General features: G+C 33.2%; 1 protein-coding gene across 1 annotated transcript in view; it reads right to left on the minus strand.

The window, feature by feature from the left end:
• The window catches only part of LOC136853053 (uncharacterized), a 524,065-nt gene that overhangs the window by 500,648 nt on the left and 12,434 nt on the right, over nucleotides 1–10,983 (minus strand). The window lies entirely within an intron of this gene.

Genomic DNA, 10,983 nt, shown 5'->3' on the forward strand with positions numbered 1-10,983 from the left:
AGCAGTAAACCAAGATAAATTACAATGTAAACACATAAATCAGCAAAATAAGATTAATTAACAGGTGGTAAAAAATAAATTAACAATAATCAAGTCGACACGAAACAGAACGCACGCACGACGAAGATGCAGCCTCAACGCCTTTGCTACAATGAGGCTTCTGCGTAGAAGAATAAGACATATGTGAGGTAATCGATTTTTTTTTTAACCTATTAACTTTATTATTAACTCTTTTTTTTTTTTTTTTTACTTAGTTCATTATCAAATGTGCACGTAACATCTGTGTGGCTTTTCCGAGAAGCCAACTCCCCTCAGGGGAAACGGTTAATCAGAGAAAATTATTTGTATGTGCACACATGCGCCATTAGCCTAACAAAATGATGTCCTTGATTCAGGAATTGCAGGATGGCGTGGCAGTAACTGGTTTATCTTTTACGAAGCTATCCTTATTAGGGCAAAGGCCTACTGGAGAATATATATATTCATCATATACATAAGCTATGTGTGTGTGTGTATACAACCACACACACACACACACACACACACACATATATATATATATATATATATATATATATATATATATATATATATATATATATATATATATATATTAAGGGGTCAAGGACAAGGGGGTCAAAGGTTAGAATAGCTAAAGGAAAATCTGGTGAAGTTACATTCCCTCTAAAATGCCAACTACGCCTACAGTAGCCCTGACCCCAACTCTGCATTATGCTCATATATACAGTATATATATATATATATATATATATATATATATATATATATATATATATATATATATATATATATATATATATATATATATATATATATAATATAAAGTGATGCGTTTAAAGCTATCTCTCTTTAAACATTTGATAAACATCTTCCGTTAAAATGTAATAGGTAAACGGCTGTAAAACTTACCCTACCCCTTGCCTAAAAAGCCAGGAGATAAGGTGTTCCTCCCGATGAGATAACCTACTTATTAGCATGTGGTGACCTTATCATCTTGCGCAAATGGCTCAGATGATAGGCCTAGACCTAAACTTTAGCGGCGCACGTGAAATTTGATAAGTCTGGGAGCGTGTGAAGAACGGTTGGGTAACTGTAGGGATAGAGTATTTTACTCAGTCCAGCTAATATTCAAACAGACCTATCTAAAACGGGCGTTTATAAAAAGTAGAGGAAAAGTTCCCAATTAGTAAGTAGGGAACATTTATATTTTCAATAGGCCTAAATCCAATTTCATTAAGTTTAGAGCGTGATGTTTGGTTTACCAATTGAAAAACTTTATAAACACACACACGATATATATATATATATATATATATATATATATATATATATATATATATATATATATATGTGTGTGTGTACATATATAGCCTATGTGTGTGTGCATGTATGTAATGAGTATATATGTATATATACACATATTTCATAACCAAGATTTTAGTGAGTACACTTTTTTTGCTTATTTATTGCAATTGCACATTATGTATATATATATATATATATATATATATATATATATATATATATATATATACATTATATATATATATACACACACACACACACACACACATATATATATATATATATATATATATATATATATATATATATATATATATATATATATATATATATATATAATGTCTGCAGCACATAAATAGAAAAAATACACAAAAATCTTAAATGAAACAACTTCTAAAAGTCGAAATAAAACAAACAAGCATAACCTTGGCCGGACTTCAAGAAGCCCGGAACGCTGCTAGGTATAACGCGAGGCCTACCGGCTATGAACCGAAATCAATAGGCTATAAAGCCAGGCCATTTGCTAAGGAGCACAGGCTATAAACTATGAAATTACATCCAGCTGAAGACTGAAGCACTCTCTCACAGGTTCTGCCCAAAAAAAGCTTGTAATAACAGTCATCCGATTTTTGAAGACATGATGACAACGATAAAGGACTGGAAATGAGGTAGGCTAATTATATTTCAGAATGATTTTGATTTGAAAATTATATTGGAAAAACGAATTTACATAGTAAAAAAATAATGGAATACAAATCGAGACATACTTCAGTTTTAAAATTATATTAGATGAATGGAGAAAAACTTATAACAGAATGTAATTTTTATTATTATATCTTATAACAAATTTTAATTTCAAAACTATATTAGGCTAGATAATGGGGTAAAAACTTATAAAAAGAATGTAATTTTTTTATTACGGTATATCTTATAACAAAATTTAATTTCAAAATTATACGTGATAATGGGGTAAGAACTGATAACAGAATGTAATTTTTATTCTTATATCTTATAACATAATTTAATTTCAAAATTATATTAGATAATGGGTAAACATATTACATAAAAATGGGGGAAAAAACTTACGATAACTATATCTTATCACAGAATGTAATTTTCATTATCATACCTTATAACAAGATTTAATTTTAAAATGATATATATCAGATAATAGGACAAAAACTTATAACAACTACAACTTATAACAGAATGTAATTTTTACTACCATATAACAAAATTTAATTTTAAAATTATATTACATAATGGAACAAGAACTTCCGATAACCATATCTTATAACAGAAATTAAATGTTAAATATTCTAAAAATTATCTACACATAAAAATCATATAAAAATCCGATATTATTTTATAAATTACAAAATAATAAATAACGCCCATTCAAAAACTATTTTAATAAGAACACTAAAAATAAACGCTTTGATAATTACGCGCACAAATCCTTTTGATACAAAAATAAAAAATAAAAAAAAAGCATAAACTGTATTTAACCGATAAATAAACTATATTTACAGAGATCAAATGAGCTGTATATATACAAAAGATATTACAGCGACTATTACTTCATTTCTCACATGAGCCACGCCTCTTTAAGGAAAGATTCTTCTTCTTAATATGTACCATGTAGAATGGTCACCATGACTGAATGGCATCTTGTTTGCTAGGCGCGTGGTTCACTCCCACCCTACCCACCATCGATCAGTTCACCCATATGTGAATGGGAGATATATATATACATACATACATATATATATATATATATATATATATATATATATATATATATATATATATATATATACACATACATATATATATATATATATATATATATATATATATATATATATATATATATATATATGCACACACATACTTACAGACCCTTTTCCTCTACAGCAATTTCCTATTTCAGTAAACGCCTTTGTGTCGAATAAAAAAAAACCAATATACTAATTTAAAACTAAATACAGCATTTACGCACACATTTGTTAAAAGTAGATTCATACACGCACCTACACATTAATAGAGAATATACTCATACACAAATACCAGCACATACCAAATTTGTTTCCCAATTAACGATTAAAACTACATAAAAGCATTTACGTAAACATTTGTTAACGAGCAGATTTATACACACCTACAAACGCACCTACACATTAATAGAAAATATACTCATACACACATAAAATACAGCAGGTACCTACACATTACCATAACGTACATTCATACACACACTCACACACATACCGAAATTTGTTTACCAATTACCGAAGCCGATGGAGCGCGACACAAGGCGACACATTTAAGAAGAGAGGCACGAAATTTATTCAGCGGTCGCAATGCACAGCTATCTTGAGAATGCTGACCTTTAAGTTGGGAACCTTTTCGCTTCACTGGGTCAGTAGTAATAGTAGTAGCAGCAGCTTTGGAGGGTTTCCGTGTCAGGAAACGGGGGAAGCTTTGCGGTATTTATATCTGTGCTTCATTTGGTCTGTTGGGAATGTATGCCACATTTAGGATGAACATTTTTAACACACACATATAGGCCTATATATATATATATATATATATATATATATATATATATATATATATATATATATATATATATATATATATATATATATATATATTTCCCAGAGCCAAAGAACTGTATTATGTCTGCAATTACTCCTTGTACTATCTCTCTATCAATTTATCTATCTATCTATCTTTATTTATCTATCTATATATGTATATAGCCTATATATTATTTCCTAGGAAACAACGAACTGTACTATTTTCGCAATTACTCCTCGTACTACCTATCTATCTTTCTACCTATCTATATAAAACCAAAAAAAGCAATTTTGGCCAGGCATAACTACAAAAAAAAAAGTAATTTATAGTGTGTACGTATTTAGACTTAAACAACTCTATCACCCATGCAAATAAGCTATTTGCTTACGTATGTAGGCTATACACATAAAAAAGAATTCAGGCAATGCACGTGAGTGAACTATGTTAATATTTACATACATGCCATTTCTGGTTTTTCAAAAAAAAAAAAAAAAAAAATCACTAACGGTGTAAAATTCGATAAAAAAAAAAAAATGGCTAAATACATCAAACGGAAGGCTAAGAACGAGAACATTATAAAAGACTGAAACCTAATAGTGACAAACCAAAATAAAAATACAATGGATGATATCAGATGAAAATTTTAAGTTTGAAAAGACTGAGCATCTTGTTTTTATTTCAAGATAACACACATATTTCCCGATAATGAAAAGGCTACAACAGCATTTATTACTGAGCAATTAAATGCATAAATTATTATTATTATTATCATATTATTATTATTATTATTACTATTAATACCCTTAAACTGGCCACGATTTTGTATAACACGTATCCAGGGATCTAAAATCCACATACAAAAAAAGCAAAAAGACACGACGTAGCGAATAAAAAAAAAAAAAAACACGAAAAACAATTCGGACGAGAGAGCGTCGACTCACTCCCGCCCGCCGCTCCTCCATCGAAACACGGACGGCTCGCTGTTACGGTAACATTTGACACAGACAGTACGTAACGCTGGTCTGGTGGTCGAGAAGCCCTCGGGTCCGAGGGCTGGCCTTAGAACCAACCCCTTTCGTCTGATTGCTTTCGTTCTTTCTCGCCTCTGCTTCTTGTGTGACTGACTACTGAGAGTTCGTTTGACAGGTTGTATATGCTAGCTGAATGTCTGCGAGTTAGTTCGCTAGCTTAGCCTATGAAGTTTGAGTGTTATTCGATGGGTCGTGTATGCCAGCTAAATGTCTGCTTGTTAAGTTGATATGTTATGAAATGTGAATGTTCACATTCGATGGGTTATGTATGCTGTTTGAAAGCCTGCTTGTTAGGTGGATATGTTGCGAAGTTTGAATTCTCAGTTGAAGGGTTGTGTATGCTAGCTGAATGTCAACTTGTTGATGTGGCAAGTCGTGTAAAAGGTCTCGAATGCTGGCTGTAGGTCTGACTGTTAATCTAACAGGTCGTGTATGCTGGTTGAATGTCTGCATGCTAGTCTGTTAGGTTATGAAGTAAGTGTTCTCATTCGATGGGTCGTGTAGGCTATGCTGGTTGAATGTCTGACTTAATCTGACAGGTCTTGCATGCTGGCAGAGTGTCTGCATGTTAGTTTGATACAATGAGTTTGAGCATTCTCACTGCATGGGTCGTGTATGTTGCCTGAACGTCCACCTGTTGATTTGCCATGTCGTGTATGAGTCGGGAATCCTGTTTGAATGTCTGCTTGACTGTGATAAATATATGCCTAATCAGTCGTGCACGGTCTCTGAATTCAAATTCATCTGCCGCCTGCATGTCTGCTGCCTGCCTGCCTAGCAACTCATGTGCTTCCCTGTGTCTGCAAGTTCATTTGCATATCCTCCTGTCTGCCTGCCACCTGCATGTCTGCTGCCTTCGAGTGTGCATGATCATTTGCTCGCTCGCGTCTGCTCGCTGCTGCATAGCTGCGTGCTCATTTACTCCCCTGCACCGTCGTGTACCTGGTCATTTGCCGGAGGGGCAAACCTACTTCTCTCGGATCGAGTCCACGTGTTCCCGGACTGCAAGAGGAGGTTGGGGAGTAAATTGCAGCTTCCCCAAACCCGCGCCCCCGTCCGTCAAATATTAAAGGGATGGAGTGGGAAAAAAGGCATTAAAGAGATTGCTATTATTTTTCTTCGACTTATGTAACCTTTTTCCTTCGAGTAAATGCGGAAAGTACATCACCGATATATTCGAAAAGGTGTCATACTTATTCAATAAAATTCCATAAGTCAGCGAGAAAAGGAATTAAAGAGATTGTTGGTCTTACTATCCAGTTCTTGTAAAACAAAAATGCATTTAAAAGTGATTTTTTAACTGCGTCATCCTAAAACTAATGGAACAATTGAAAAATCAAAACTAGATACATGTTTATTTTACAAGAACTGGATAGGAACACCAAATATCTCTTTTATATATTTTTTCCACGCTAACTTGGGAAATTTACTACATAAATATGACACCTTTTCACATACAGTTTTGGGGGATACACTTCCCGCATTTACTAGAAGGAAAAAGGTTAAAAGTCACAGAAAAAATGGTGATAAGTACATGTAATTTAAGTACTTTTGCGGAACATATTCCCGTTACAATAAAAGAATAACGGCAATACCACACGATATGAACTTACTATCTAGGATATATTTAAGGTACTTTTATTGCCGTATGCCATAATTTTAATGACAATTTTAATGATATTGAAGGAGAAAATGTTAACCCTCAAAACGATTAAAAAAAGATAAAGCTTATGACACTGACAGCTAACTCATAGATCACTTACGACATTTATATTCCCGTGTGACATCATGTCCTCGTGGAGATATCGTAATTGTATGGTTTTACAGATAACATGGCATAATTATAAATTTTGCAATTTCATATGACATAGCCTTGGCTACAGCAGTTGTGTCTAGGATACAGGACACTATCACGTTACAGTATTTGAATGGAATCAATGAAACAAGTATGACGTCCACATTCCAATTAGATAAAAAAAAAATCCTCTTATTTGAATCCACAAAATAAACAAAAAAAATCACAAAAAATAAAAAAAGGGGGGGCAAAGAGGGCACAGGCACAGCCTACATCGTCATATTTACATAAACAACCGCATGAACACTGCGGGGCAAGAAAAGGATTATAAGCTACCGCATACTAAATGGGCTTTAAATGCCCAAAGCACATAACTAATACCACCAGCTCCACGATCCTCTATGATGCATGACCACCTGTAATGTAGCAGTTTGTATTCTTATGCGTTTGAAGTCTTATCTTGGCTCTAATACCTAATACTTTGGATATTGGCTTTCGTTGAAGAGTTAACTTGGATGTGATTCTTATAAAAGAATTTTAACATTCATCTTTCACCCAAGTGTACCGTTTCAATAGGAAATCTAATATTTAAATATATATTTTATATATATATATTATATATTAAACACAAATATATATATAAAAATATAATACATATATATTGGGTTAGAATATGCAAAGTTAAAGTTAAACGTTCTTATAAATCTAAACATTAGATTTCTTATTGAAATGGTACACTTGGGTGTGGAAGAAACCAATGTTAAAATTCTTTTACATAGGCTAAACCACATCCAGGTTAACTCTTCAAGAACAGCTAACATTCAATGCATTAGGTATTAGCTAAAACGATAAGAATAAATCCTTCAAGCGTATAATTATTACTATTATTATTATCATCATCAACATCAACATCATCATCATTTTTTATTATTATTATTATTCAGAAGACAAAACCTACTATTATGGGACAAGCCTTCTGGGCCACTGATTTGAAATTCAAGCTTCCAAAGGCTATGATGTTCATTTGAAAAAAAAAAATTACAGAAGATAATAAAAAATACAGACAGAGAAATGCATACGTAAAAGGTGGATTGGTTTAGGGTACTAATGCATTGCGTCTTCGCTGAACTTTCGAGGCTCTAATTGCACATCCTCAGGGAAAATGAAACCTGGACATACGAAGGCTAAAGTTGCAATTTTCTCAGATTTTTACTGAAGGCCAAGGTTACAATTATAAAAGATATATATCCTGTCCACTGTAGAAAAATTATTAAGTAGGAAAAGGTGAACGTTAAAATTCTCAGAAAAGATAAGGGTCTCGGAGGGGCAGAGATTAAAGGTCGAAAGTATAAATGCCCAGGGATGTGAAAGACAAGCCTCTTGGAGATTGAAAAAAAAATCTAAGATGCAAAAGGTTAAAATTCTTAGAAAAAAAAAAAAGTTAAAATTCTTACACAAACTGTGATAGGGGAAATTTTTTAAAATTCTTACAGAATGTCATTAAATTCTTATAGAGGTAAGAACTAAAATCTTCAAAAAATGTCAAGAGTTAAAATCTTTACAGAAAAGTTAAAGATGCAATGCTTATAGAGAAGGCTAAGCGGAGAGCATTACGGAGCAGATAAGGTTAAGATTCTTACAGGTAAGTCAAGGTCAAAATTCTCGTTAAGGACAATATAAAAATTCTAATAACTAAGTCAAGGTTAAAATAACACTGAAGTCTGCTAAGTCAAGGTTAAAATAACACTGAAGTCAGTGTTAAAATTCTTACACTTTCTTGTCTAACCAAATCTCAAATTCTGAGAGGCAACGGCAGAATTCTAAAACAAAATTAATATTTTCTACACAGCTTGGTCCTACTCCAAGTTAAAATGAATTATTCAGGCAAAGCTGGAAATTCTTATATATATAAACTATGGTTATAATGCCTACCCACATAGGCTAAGTTAAAATTCTTAAGGAGTCCTAACAATGGTCAGGGCAGGGTAGAATTAAACCTTCACATGCAGCCAAAATTAAGGCTAGGACAGATTCGCAGCCAAAATTAATGGATAGGGTAGAGCTAAAAGTTTTACAAGAAGCACAAAAGTAAATGCTAGGACACAGCTAAACCTTTACACGCAGCCAAAATTAAGGCTAGGACAGATGCACAGCCAAAAATAATGGATAGGGTAGAGCTAAAAGTTTTACAAGAAGCCCAAAAGTAAATGCTTGGACACAGTTAAACCTTTACAAGCAGCCAAAAATAATGGATAGGTTAGAGCTAAACGTTTTACAAGAAGCACAAAAGTAAATGCTAGGATACAGCTAAACCTTTGCAAGCAGCCAAAATTAAGGCTAGGAAAGATTTGCAGCCAAAAACAATGGACAGGTTCGAGTTACAAGTTTTACAAGCCTCATACAAGTACTGTCCAGGATCAAGTCCAAGTCCTCACAAGCAGACTGAGGGGGTTTATAACCCTCAAGACTTAGCCTAAGGTTCCTAACCTTGCCGACACGAGATACCCTTCCCTTCCCATGCCATCAACCTTCTCCCGAAAGCCCCACGGGCTCCTGGAGAGTGTTTGTTCCCTACCTGGTGGTGACCTTTAAGGTCTGCCATTAAGCCTGACTTTTATTTTCGTTACAACGGTTGGAGAACCGTCTCAAGAAGATGCCTCGTTATTCAAGTGTTGGCTTATGCATATTAACGTGTACCTATCTATTAAGACCCTGCTAACATTATGTATATATATATATATATATATATATATATATATATATATATATATATATATATATATATATATATATATAGCAGCGCAGCACTTTAAGAAAAATACCTCACAAAATAAGATAAGCTGTTTCAAGTCTCCGGATCGGCTGTCTGACTTCGAGAGTAAATGGTAACTATTAAATTATACCAAGGTAGAGACGAGATTACAACGAACGTGGCGACAGAAATATGATAAATATATTCAAACGTGCCAGTGAAACAGACGAGCAACTAACAATCAAACGTACACACACACACACACACACACACACACACACACACACACACACACACACACACACACATATATATATATATATATATATATATATATATATATATATATATATATATATATATATATATATATATATATATATATATATATAGCCTGTGAAATTTTATGGGAAAACGAAAGTGCAACCAAACTAAACTGAATATTTGAAATTTGGCGGGAAATTGTTAAATGGTGTAGACTACAAAAAAAAAAAGAAAAAATAACTTCGTGATAAATGGAGAAGTGCAGTCGAATCAACTTGCAATATATGAAAAATTGCTGGCCATCGACAAGCGCAGTAATATAAATCCAACAGGAACGTTTGAAATTTGAACTTTGTCGGGAAATGGAAAAAGTGCAGTGGTAGCCAGCGTGTAAATAAAACAGAAGAATGTAACGTACACCATTTGAAATTTGGCGCGAAACGGGACGAGAAAGTCGAGGAGCAGAGTCCAAGCTACAAATAAAGCAGAAGTGAATTCGAGAAATTGGACGATGCGGTAAATTCCTGCGTACAAAATTAATGTTCCAAAACATCCACCTCGAGATATTTACGCCTATAATTTGGGGTTAAATGGTTAACTGAAATTGAGCCAATTCACCGTACGAAAATGAAGTAGTACGAAAGAGCTTTTAATTTGTACAATCAAGCATCTACCAAACAAAAATTTCAAGAAACAAGCATTAAAAAAGGCATGAAAAATAACGGGAAATGTACAAAAATTTAAAATCCCCCCCCCCCAATCTAAAATAAAATGTCAGAGGGGCGTGAACAGTGACTAAAAATCCAGGAAACTTCCTAGAACAGCATCACAAAACCACGGTAGGCCTTTACGATAATAACAATTACCCTACAGCTAATGTACTGAAAGCTGCTGCTTAGTGTTTACAAAAATAGAATTTATTAGTGGAGGTATCTTTTTTACTGCGGTAATACTAAAATAATATTATCGTTGTTAATAAAACAACAACAATAACAATAATCGTAATTTTTGTATTTTCCCGAACATCAGCAAAAGCTCCACTACAAACGATAAAAAAAAATAATCTACGGCGAAAACTTAAAACACCTGTGGCTATACGATTGAGCTTCCTAAATTCCGGAAAAAAAACTCTTTACTATCAATATCTAGACATTTACCGTCCATTCATCTCATTTAATTCTTACATTTTAACAAGTTTCGCGCTTTAATTAGGCTAGTGGTACTATTGGATC

The sequence above is a fragment of the Macrobrachium rosenbergii genome, chromosome 26 (assembly GCF_040412425.1).
Source record: "Macrobrachium rosenbergii isolate ZJJX-2024 chromosome 26, ASM4041242v1, whole genome shotgun sequence".
NCBI lineage: Eukaryota > Metazoa > Arthropoda > Malacostraca > Decapoda > Palaemonidae > Macrobrachium > Macrobrachium rosenbergii.